Source organism: Zonotrichia leucophrys, chromosome 5 (genome assembly GCF_028769735.1).
Source record: "Zonotrichia leucophrys gambelii isolate GWCS_2022_RI chromosome 5, RI_Zleu_2.0, whole genome shotgun sequence".
Taxonomy (NCBI): domain Eukaryota; kingdom Metazoa; phylum Chordata; class Aves; order Passeriformes; family Passerellidae; genus Zonotrichia; species Zonotrichia leucophrys.
The window spans coordinates 52031472-52043666 of record NC_088175.1 but is presented as its reverse complement, the minus strand read 5'-3'; the positions used below and the strand labels follow the sequence as shown (position 1 = coordinate 52043666).

The 12195-nt window shown below is 45.1% G+C and overlaps 1 long non-coding RNA gene across 1 annotated transcript; it reads right to left on the bottom strand.

Annotated features, from left to right (window-relative positions):
• Positions 1-4727: 4727 nt before the first annotated feature.
• LOC135448428 (uncharacterized) lies at positions 4728-10734 on the bottom strand. Its single transcript, XR_010440449.1, has 3 exons — positions 10661-10734; positions 7008-7142; positions 4728-5721 (listed from the first exon to the last, which is right to left on the bottom strand). It is a non-coding gene; the product is annotated as an uncharacterized LOC135448428 (long non-coding RNA).
• Between the last annotated feature and the right edge of the window lie 1461 nt (positions 10735-12195).

Below are 12195 nucleotides of genomic sequence, written 5' to 3'. Positions count from 1 at the left end.
TTAGGTTTTGCTGATAAATGAAATTAGACATTGAGAGATGAAAGAAACAATAGGGAAGAAAACCCCCTAAATTCTATAAGAATTAAAATTTAAAAGGGAGTGTTATACATTAGAAGGAAATTTTTGGTAATAGGTGTATCAGGAAGTTTGTATCTTTCAAGTACCTCAGCTAATGGGGAAAGAGAAAAGGGAAATGCGGCTGGGAAATTGGGATAAAAAGGGAGGCTGTGTCCTCCAAAAATCTGAGAAATCCCAGGGGAATGCCCCATGGCCTCTCCCTTTATTCAAACCAAGTAAAAGGACACCTCTGCCTCCTTTCTAGACACTAACCTCTGATGTTAGTAAATTAAATTTCCTAACAAGAGGGAACCTCTGCTGCCTCTTTGTAGCTTCAGTTCCATTTTCATGTTTGCTAACTTTCCTCCAGGAACACAGCTTTTGCACTTAGATGGCTTAAGAGGCTGATTTTGTTGCTCAGTCCCTCGGCTGGAGAGCCACTGTGTAATACAAGGCATTCCACGAGTGATCCAGGCTTCAGAGCACCTTCTGCTCCCTCTCTCTTTGTAGTTGCTCAAATCAAAATACTCTGCTGGTTTCAGTTTGCTGGGTTTTGTGTCTCCACTCACATTTTCTTCAGAGGAGAGAAATGAAATGTTGGGCATGAGAGGGGAAAGATCCTGGATTTGTGTGCAAAGGTAAGAACAGAAATCTAACCTGTGGTGGTGTTCGCAGGAGTTCCAGGCAGAGGGAAGAGAAGAGGATCTGACTCCATGTTTCAGAAGGCTGATTTATTATTTTATTTTATATATATATATTATATTAAAACTGTACTAAAAGAATAGAAGAAGGGATTTCATCAGAAGGCTAGCAAGGAAAAAGAATGAAATGATAATAAAATCTTGTGACTGACCAGAGTCTGAGCCAGCTGACTGTGATTGGCCATTAATTAAAAACAACCACGTGAGACCAATCACAGATGCACCTGTTGCATTCCACAGCAGCAGATAATCAATGTTTACAATTTGTTCCTGAGGCCTCTCAGCTTCTCAGGAGAAAAAATCCTAAAGGATCTTTCATAAAATGTGTCTGTGACACTTACCCTCTAGACTGATATTCGTAAATGAAATGCTGGGCATTAGAGGGGAAAGATCCTGGATTTGTGTGCAAAGGTAAGAACAGTAATCTAACCCTCTAGATTGATCATTGATATTCATAACCTTTAGACATGGGTAACTCTACTGCCTGGACCTGTCCTGTCATGTTTAAGCCCAGCCTGCAGCTGTCCCTGCACCTGAAAGCTTTGAGAGCAAGAGATTTCTTCAGAGAGAAAGCTGCACTGGGAAGGGTGGACTGGACACAGCAGGGATGCTGGGCTGGCTGCTCGCAGGAACCTCAAGGACCATTCCAGGAGGCTGTGTCAGAGCCCTGCCCACATCCTCTCCAGCACAGGAGGACTGCCTCTCGGGGCTTGAGCTGCTCAGAGTGACTCTGAGATGGGTTAGAAAGTCTCTTTTCCCAGCCCAGCAGTTGAAGAAGAAGGCAGAGCTTTTCTATTCTAGTTCTCAAGGTTGTTTATTGTTCCTTAGCTATAAAATTCTTTCTCTGTCCAGCTGAGGTCCATTCAGCAGGTCAGACAGAGGCACACTGCCTGTCCTTGGGGCAGTGTTATCTTTTTATACTAAAAACTACATGTACAGTATTTACATAACTTTCCAATACCTATCACCTACGTTAGGCAGTGAGCTTCTACCTTAAACCAATCCAAAAGTGCCACCATCACAGCAGAAGATGGGGGCCAAGAAGAAGGAGGAGATGCTGGACATGCCCAGAATTCCTCCATTTTGCCCCCTGAACCTCCATTCTAAACACCCCAAAAAATCTATTTTTTACCCTGCGATAAATTCACTATCATTCTACTTAAACTTTCGTGGCTTGTAATTCTTCACATGAGGTTGGTAATTGTTTTTTCCAAGGGCTAAATCAAAGGCACAGGGGTCTGGGGCTCTGTGCCAAGGTCTCTGAGCCCCCTGGGCAGAGCTGGAGCCCTCCAGGGCAGCCAGAGGAATTTCCTGGGTTCCAACAAGTGCCCAGCCCAGGTGAGTGCTACATTCCTGCTGGGAAAGCCACAGGCATTGCTTTTCTCTCTGCCACAGAAAAGCAGCACTTGTGTGGGGCTGTCCCAAAATGTGTTCTATTTTAACAGCTGTGTTGCAGAGAAAAGTAGGATGGATGTAGCTGTTGTTTGAGGCTGGGGGGGAGGAAAGTAAAAGGAAAAAATAATCAGAAAATTGCCTTCTCTTTTTTTGCCTTTTCACTTTTTGGGGGGCTGAGGAGTTACACTGCTCCATTTATAGTGGAGAGCTCCTTTATACCTGTGTATTTCTATATGTGTGTAAAAATGCACCACATCTTCCCTTCACTTTTGTGTGTGTATGTGTGTGTGTGTACACACAGCACAAGTGCAAACCTGCTGGTGTTGTGTGCATTGACAAACATCCTCAGGTTCTGTGGGATGCCCACAAACACACACACACACTCTTTGAGGATGCCTTCATTGTACTCAGCCACGAGGGTTTTTAATGACAGAAGTCCAGAAGTTGAAAGAGATTTATTTTTCAGCCTCTCTGTCACTCATGAAAACACCTGCTCGCAGATAAATCTGTTTATTAACTCACAGTGATGATTACAGGCAGACCTCTTAGACATGACAAAAATGCTGCACTCTTCCTCACAAATGGATTTAATAAGTGCTGTGCAACTGCAAATGAGCAGGGAGAGCCCCATCCTCCACCCAGGAGAGCCAAAAGTTCTGCTTTTAACCTCCAAACTGCAGGTGAGCTGCTGCTGGGTTTTATTTGGTGAGTACAGAACAAAAACAAGAGTTTTGATACCACTTTTGGTGGAAATAGAATACATTTTGATCTCTGATTGTTATATTTAATAATGAGAAGTAAATATACTTAATAATTAATATAAGTGTATTTAGTAATATATATATAGTAAATATATTTAATAATGAGAAGTGTATCAGGTAAGCACAGCAGGATTAAAATAATTCCCTGATGAAGAGAGGCCTTCAGGAAAGGGCCAGGCTTTATTGTCTGTGAGGGTGCTGTCAGCATAAAAAATTATCATGAACTTCAACTTCAAGCAATCAAACTTCATCATATTGAAGGAGCCCCATTAAATGCTCAGATTGCTCTTCATTTGATCAATTCCTGAGGGAAGGAGAGGCTGCAGAAATCAATAGGGCATGGCTGAGGAAGGCAGGGTGTCTTGGTGGTGACTGCCAGAGGGAGTGGAGCCACCTGAGGAGGGAGCTTGTGTCACCCTGCTGGGACACCAAATGCCCAGGAGCCCTGCAAGGGCTTGGAGCAGACAAGGAGTTCCAAAGACACCTGGGCTGGGGGAAATCAGGCTCAAATTTCTTTTTTCTAGAGCTGCTGTTCAGCTCCTCCTTTGGGTTTCACTGCTCCCCAGGCAGGCTGAGGGTGGCACCTGCTGTGCCATGGGGATGCTGGTGCAGCACTCTCTCACTCAGGGCAGCTGGGCTGCTCACTGCTGCCTTCCTCTGCCTTCAGAGACACCCAGAGAGTGAGCCAGCCTTCAGAGCACCTGCTGCTCCCTCTCTGTTTGTAGTTGCTCAAGTCAAAGCACGCTGCTGGTTTCAGTTTGCTGGGTTTTGTGTCTCCACTCGCATTTTCTTCAGAGGAGAGAAATGAAATGTTGGGCATTAAAGGGGAAAGATCCTGGATTTGTGTGCAAAGGTAAGAACAGAAATCTAACCCTCTAGGTTGATCATTAATATTCATAACATTTGGTAACTCTACTGCCTGGACCTGTCCTGTCATGGTTTAAGCCCAGCCTGCAGCTGCTGCGTCCTGAAGTGACTTTTTAGTGCTCTTTAATATTGTTTACTTTTTGTGCTTGTGAATGCTTTGCCTGTTAGATAAACAGGTTTTTTCCCCCCTTTTCTCCAAGGAAATCTTTCCTTTCTAGAGCAGATTCTAAACCCCTTTAGAAGTTTTCTCCCAAATTTGCCCTAAACCAGGACATGCACACTCCCTCCCTCCAGATGGGAACGGGGGAGAGAATGGGAAGGGTAGAGGTGAGAAAATCCTGGACTGAGATAAAGACAGCTTAACAGGGAAAGCAAAAGCCATAGGTGCAAGCAAAGCAAAGCAAAGCCAGGGGTTCATTCCCCACTGCCAGGGCAGGCAGGTGCTCAGCACCGCCAGGAGAGCAGGGCTCCATCCATAGAGGGTTACCTGGGAAGAAAAACACCAGCACCCCCTTCCCTCTTTGTTCCCCCAGCTCTCCATGGGAGTATGATGGTCTGGAACATCCCTGGGGTTGGCTGTCCTGTCTGCATCCCCTCCCAGCTCCCCAAAAAGGGCCTTGACACTCTTAAGTACTGCTCAGCAGGAAGGAAAGCATCCCTGCATGACCAACTTTGTTTCCAAACCACAATCCCATACCAGCTCCCGTGGAGGAAATTAACTCTATCCCAAACACCATCCCATCCCTAAATCAGCCCCTTTCACCCTGAGCTTCTGTTCCACTCCTTTAACAACAGAGCCCAGCAAATTTAAAACTATTGGCACAAATCTTTTGTCAAAATTGCTTTCATGTCTCATGATTTAAAAATCACCCTGACACTCTGTAGTTATTCTGGTAATCAATGTGCTCACATTGAAATATTTCCAAATAAAAAAAAACCTAAAAAGTTTGTGATGAGCAGATTATTTTTTTCCCCTCATATTTTGATCACAGAACAGTGGGAAAAAACTTAACTTGAAAGTCACCCTGAAAAAGAAATAAGGACAAGGCCATTTACAAAGTAAAATGACTCTTCATTTGAAATCTCTCTGTTCCTCCCCATTTACAAGGGTGAGCCTTGCACGGAGCTTTGTGGATCCAACTGTTTCACCGAAAGGAGAGTATGAGATGCCTCTTCTGAGTTCTGCCTCAGATAACTGAATGTGTTTTAGGTCAGAAATGCTGCAGAGGACACAGCTAAAGGCTTGACAAACAGATTTCATGGCTTTTCCCTTTCTGATTGCTGGTTGAGTATTGGGAACCTCGACCTGATTCAGAGCAGGGACAATATGCCCTACTCTTTTCCAGTGTGCTTCAGGGCACCAAGATCCAGTCCTTGGAGGTAAAGAAAGCAGGTTTTCAGATCCTGTTAGCCTTTCGCCCCCAGCAGGTTCAGAGTGCAGCCTTAAACCTGCAGAGACAGAGTGCCCAGCTTTCCCTGGCCTTTTCAAAACAAACCAACACAACTTCCAGCTTGCTGCTCCCACCTTTTGGCGCTGGCTTGTGACAATCCTGCATGCCTAATGATTGTTGGCACTCCCCAAGCCTAGTATCCAGGGCAATAATGTTGGAGATGAGGGGGTGCTGCATGTTTGTGCTGCTCTCCACAAAGCTGATGTCCCAGCAGTGCAGCTCCTTCCCATTGTGTGGGGAAGCCACAGGGGCCACTGGCTTGGATTGAGCTTTGATGTCCTCTGGCTTTGCTGCCCTGGTGTCCATGCCCAGGTGGTGTGAGTGTGCAGCTGAAACCACCACCACCATCTCCTGCTCCTCCTCCTGGTCTCTGGCACAGGCCCCTGTGTGCTGGGGTTAACTCTCCCTCTTGCCTCGTGCCTGCTGCTTTCTGGTTTTGTTGTTGCTGAAATGGCTCCCAAGGTAGTAGAAAGTCTTTTTTTCCCAGCCCTGTGACCAAAGAAGAAGTTGAGATTCCTCAGCTCTGCTTTTCAAGGTTGTTTATTTTCTCTTTTCTGTACCATTCTTTCTCTGACCCGCTGAGGTCTGCCCAGCAGGTTGGTTTGTGGCACAGTCACTGCCCTTGGGGTGGTGTTGGCTTTTTATACTAAGAGCTACCTGTACTTTATTTACAATAATTTCCCAATACCTATCACCTATGTTAAACAGTCTGTCTCTACTCTAAACCAATCCAAAAGTGCCACCACCACAGCAGAAGATGGAGGACAAGGAGGAGAGGGAGACAGGACATGCCCAGATTCCTCCATCTTGCCTCTTGAATCCCCATTCTAAATCCCCAAAATTCTACTTTTTCACCTTGTGACAAATTCACTATCATTCTATTCAAACCCTTGTGGCTTGTAACTCTTCACACAAGGTTGGTAATTGTTTCCATGGGCTAAAATCAAAGGCACAGGTGTTTGTGACTCTGTGCCAAGGTTTCTGTGCCCCTTGCCAGGGTCTCCAATCACCCAGGGCAGCCAGAGCAATGTCCTGGGTCCGGACAGGCTGTTTAGGAAGTGGTGTCAATAACACAGAAAAGTTTTAAAAATAGTTTAAAAAAGCTTAACTTATAATACAGAAAAGCTTAACTGGTGCTGAGCTGAGCTCACATGGAACCAAGGCCTTGGATCCTCCTCTGGGCCCTGCCAGGGCCTTGGGGGGCACAAGGGGCTGGCAGGGGACAGAGCCAGGCCAGCTGAGCCCAGCTCACCCAGGGGACATCCCAGGCCACATGGCCTCATGATCAGCAGGAAAAGCTGGGTAAGGAGGAGGAGAGGACAGATTCAGGGCCAGCATTTGTCTCCCCAAGGTGCCAATATGGGAGCTGGACCCTGGGGATGGCTGAGCTCCTGCCTGCTCAGGGGAACTGAGGAGGGAATTCCTGCTTTGCTTTGCTTGCACATGTGGCTTTTTCTTTCTCTAATTAACTGTCTTTACCTGCAAAATCCTTTACCAGGGTTCTCCTCACTTACATCCATTCCATTCTGTCCCCGATCCCTCCAGAGGACAATAAGTGAGGGGCTGTGTGGGGCTTAGCTAAGGGGTTAAACCTTGACACCTTGGGGAAAATGTTAAATATCTGTGTCAGGAAATACTCAAATGAAACTGCCAGCCATCCATCACAGAGAATTTATGGATGTCTCCCCTTCACACCTTAAACCTTGCATTCACTGAAGGCCACAAGATTCAGATATTATTGCCATGTATCTTACACAAGCAGGGACTCAAGTAACCTGGGGTCAGGGAGTGGGGGAGCATGGAGAAGCTGTTACTGTGCCCTCCTCCCATTTTTTTTTTCCTCTGGAAGTATCCTAGATGCATTTTAACAAGTAGGAGCTGTCAGTATAACACCTTGCCTTCCTCACATCCTATGTGGGAACATAAAAATAACATTAATAATAAGTTGTAATTGATTATCTATTTGTTATATTAGTTAAATAATATAATTATTAAAATAATTAATTATATTATTATATAGTTAATATTTATAGTTAATATTATATTGTTATACTTATTATAAATAATTATTATTTAATTAATAATTAGAATAACAGTACAATAAGCATTTCATTTTTGATCCAGAGATCTTGGAGTGTTTCTTGAGGGACAGGAGGAACAGGACAAAGACAAGTCCTGCACTGTGGAGGGACTGTGCTGGAGTGAGCACAGCTCCTAGAGGAGCTTATCAGATCCCTGTCCTCAGCATTTGTCAGGCTACATCACAACTGATATTGTGAGATCTGGGCTCCCTCATGGAAGGGAGGACAAGAAACTCTGCAGAAGCTATTTTATCTCTTATCACCATCCAATTCTGCCACAGGAGAATTATACAGAATAATGTCCCCCCTGCAATGGGGGCAGTACAATAATAGCATGTCAACCCCAAAATCCCTGCCCTGCATTCAAGGCCCTTGGGATCAGACCTTGCCACATTTTATAGCTTCAAAATCAAGACTAAAGCTGGCACTTTTCATCTTTGGGGATGTCATTGCCTTCAGTTAGCAGGTAACACCATCCCTAAGTGAGAAATTGAGGAGTCTTTGTGACTCATGTAGCAAAGGCAGAATAAACTGTCCTAAGGTTTGAGAGCAGCTTCAAATATCACTTATTTCCATCCCAATTTGTCTTCAAATTGGCTCCAGAAAGGCAACACATCAAAGATCAATAGACTTCAGGGAAAGTGCGGGAGGCAGGGAAGAAGAGTGATGGGGAGATGATTCCCGTGTTACTTTGAGGCACATTAATATTTCTTTGGCCACAAAGCACAGATCACAGGTGAGCTGAGCTCCAAAACAAGGCAAGTTTTGCTGCAAGATGCATAACACCTGTATGAGCTGGGAGCCCTGCAGGCGTTTTTAATGGGTACCAAATATTCAGTGAGAAATCAGGAGGAAAAGTGGTTAATTTAAGACCAAAGCAGTTGGCAGAGGCTCAGTATATAACACAGCAGTGCACTGTGACAAATGTAGGCAATAATGTGTATCACTCTGCAGAGTCAGAGCCAGAGACTGTAAAGACCAGGTAAGAATTAAAAAAATACCAGCAAAAAACCCCAACTGCCCCCCCCCCCCAAAAAAAACAACAACAAAAAAAAAAATCAAAACCAAAGAGGATATTATCCTCCAGTAACTCATTTTTTTGGGAAAGGACTGGCTGGTGTGCCCAGGGCTTGAGAGCAGGGCACAGTGTGGTGGCAGTGCCACAGTTCACACTTCTGTAAGAGGCTTTATCATCAGGCAACAGCACTTAATTTTGCTCTTAATAAAAAATGTCAGGAGATTAAGACCAAGCTGAAGATTCCTACTGCCATCCTGGGATTTAGAGGTTATGCTGAAATCATTAATACAACCACTATTTGAACTCTTTTGATCACCAAGTATTAAATTCATCCCTAAGTACATAAATCCTAGGAAGCAGGAAAGCAGAGCTACCAGTATTGCTGGTCCTTTTTCATCTGCTTTTCTCATCATTGCCAGTGCCTGTAATGTCCCTCAATCACCTCCTGAACTGCATAAAGAACCCACAGTCCCTCCCCATAAAAAGCTGTCCTAAATTATCCTAGAAGATCTGTTGGGTTTTTTTTTATTTTTTTAATTTCAGACTCTCAGAGCATCCATGAAAATCCCAGGTGGGATTTGTTCCCTCCCTGGGGCTGCTGATGATGATTTGTGCTAGCCCAGTGAAGCAGGCTTGGCCCTGGCCCTGCTCCTTCCAGCAAGCAGGTATTTCTCAAAGCAAAGAGCCTTGATGCATTTGCAGCACCCCCAGCTGCGACGGCCCAGCAGAGGGTGAGACACATTTCATTCTTTTTTATGTTATTATTATTTTTTCTGCTCAGCCTTATCCCTGTGCTGTGGTGATAAAGAACGTTGTTTTGTTTTGGGTTTTTTTTTCCCTTGGGTAAAATGAGTGCCTAATATAAAACCTGCCCTCTAAAGCCAGAAGACCTCAAGCCTTTATTTATTAAACTAAAATCTCTGTTGCAAGCAGATGAGCCAGCACAGTAGTCAGGGAACCCCAAAAGCAATTTCTTGTTGTTGTTTTATAAGTTCTTAACAAATATTTCTGAGTCAGACAAAGGATTATGCTAATGAGCCTGCTGAGCTGACACTGCCTTTCCACAACTTTTTAAGACAATGGCCACATTTTTTTCTAAAAGCAACCCTCTCATTAACAGGAAGGCTCCAAAACACATTCTGCTTCTCACAGAGATAATTCCTCTAACTGCATTTTCTATTTGACTTCAAGCAGTATTTGAACAAAACTGTCACTCCAAAATATTATGGCATTGTTTCACAGCCTTTCTTTTTACATCCTTTTCCACCCTTAAAATGAAGATTAACATGGAACCTCTACCTGCTCTTGTGTTCTGTGTGGGTGTATTTGAGTGCCCCTCACCACAGCTCAGGTGAGATGGCAGGATCTCTCAGGAACTGGAATGGGCTTAGCAAGGCTTTGGGCTTTCATTACTCAGCCAGAATGGGGAGTCCATCAATCCCCCTGCATTGACACGCTGCTGAATTCATTGGCACATTTGACAAGGACAGCTATTACCCCGTGTTCTTCTGGCAGCTGGGCTTGAGATCAGGAATTTGTCAAATTCCCTTCACATCAGCTGCTGCAGGAACAGTTGAATAGATCAGGTGAGGACATTGCAAGATTTCTCCCCATCCCCCAATACAATCTCAACATCTGGTGATAACCTGAACCCTAAGTAAAATTATGGACTTCATGACATCAATAAGCAAGGAGCAACGCCAGAGCTGTGCTGTAAACCATCTCCTGACTGGGCTGACAAAGCATTCAGGGAGTCAGAAAACTAATTCATTATCAGGAAAGTTAGCACCTTTCAGCAGTGACTTTCTATGTGTCCTTCAAGTAATGCTTATTGCGGGGAGTATTTCAGGTTTGTCTGAGTCTGGGGATTGGTGTTTACACAAGTGTTGATCACTCAAACTTCACCTCTATTAAGATCAGGACCAAGCCTGAGTTACAGTTGGATGCGAATAGTTCAGGGCATGGAACACTGTGCTGGGAGCCTGTGCTGCTCCCTGGCCACCACTATCCCATCTTGAGACAGTTCCTAGAGCCTCCTTCTTCATTTCCCATGGCTGCTCTCAAGAGCTTCTTCTGGCCTTTTAAGACCAGATTAGAAAGTGATGTGGTATTTTACAGAAAACAGCATGCAAGCATGCTCCTGCCCAGAGCTGGCAGAGGTTCACTGGCCTGACAGTCCTACAGGCTCCCTCCTCTAGTGATGCCTCAGGTTTTGGCTTTTATATTGTTCAGGTTCTGTCCTGCTTTAGTGGGTGGGTCTGGGCTTCACATGAGGGGATGGTGAGTGTTGTAATCATATAGTTGTATATCTTATTTCTAAAGTCCATACCTTCTCTAGCTGGTTTTCTCACACCAGCTCTTCACAGCAGTGTTGTTGTTGCTTCCCCATCAGGACTCCTCTCCAGCTCTCCCTGAATGCCCCACCCCCTTTTATCCCGGCCACCTCCATGGGCTACAGCTGCTGCCCAATCACGCACATCACAGCTGCAGCCAATTTACAATAACTAGAATCAGGGCAGGGTCACTTCTACAATACAGAGATTTTTTACTGCCATACACATATTTACTCAGGTCCCTATAGGTGAGCTCTGTGCACAGAGCAGGGAGACAAAACAATTCCTGCTCCAGCTGGGCACCAAGGACAAATGATCCCAATCTCAGCCCCAGAGCACAAACCCCGTGGGCTGCAGAGAGAAAAACAAGCAGGGTGGGAGTGCCTGGGCTAAAGCTGGAATGGGACAATGAACTGCAAGGTGCAAATGGAGCAGAACTGATCCCAGGGAGAGAGCCCGGGAGCGCTCCTGCATTTTGGGGCCATTTTGGTTCATCTTGGGTGCAGCCCTGGCTGGGCTCTGGTGCTGCCCAAGGTGGATCCATGGAGGAGATGCTTTGAATCAATCCCTGCTTTATTCTGTAGCTCTGCCCAGCCGCTGCTGTAGCTCCAAGGCCTCACAAGGCATCACAAGAGGGAGATACCTGAGCCAGTCCCAGTTTAGTGAGAGATCATCCTTTTGTCCCTGAAGAGCAAAAGCCAAGCTGTGCCTCTGCCCCCTCTGCTCCCCTTGATGCCTTAGGATTTTAGCTTTTAAAGTTTTGAAATCCTCTACTGCATTAGTGCATAACTCCAAACTCCATGCAGAGAGTGTGTTAACTCTCTTCACATTTTGGTCAGACAGAACAATCCCTCTGAGCCTGTGATCCAAAGACACCCTACAGCCTCAGGCCCTGATAAATATAAACAAAAGTGAATTGGTGGGGGGAACAGGGGGAATATGACTTCATTACCTGAAAGTTCAATTAGAGAATTAACCCCTGATATGTTATTGGACCAAACTTATAATTGTCTGAAAACCTCATGATCATTATCCATATTGGGTGCAGCCTCAGAGGCTTTTGACTGTGCTGTTGGAAAGCCTTTAATAAATACCCACTTTATTCTTTTAATCTTCTCTAGCCTCTGTTCTAGGCAGCCACTCCCAGGCACCACTCTCTGCTGGGCACAGAGAGGGAGAAATGCCCTTGCCAGGAGATCTCCCCAAGCCTGACAGGAGGGCAGTGGAAATAGACTCATCCTCACAGCCTGAAGTGCTCAGAAGCAAATCCTGAGACACAAAACTCCATTAGGTCTAGAACTTAGCATCAGTCAGGCCTGAAAGTTAGTTTGTAAGCAACTAGGATATGCTAAAGCTGTTAGAAAGTAAAGGCTTACCATTCTTAATTCTGTAAAAAGGAAAAAAGAAAGACATGCCAAACATCCAAATTCCCCAGCTCAGCAAACAGGTACCAGCTACTTGGCTTTCTCAAGACCACAAGGTAAATTAGGGAGAGATATGCCTTGGGGCAGCCCTTTGGCCACAAAGCAAG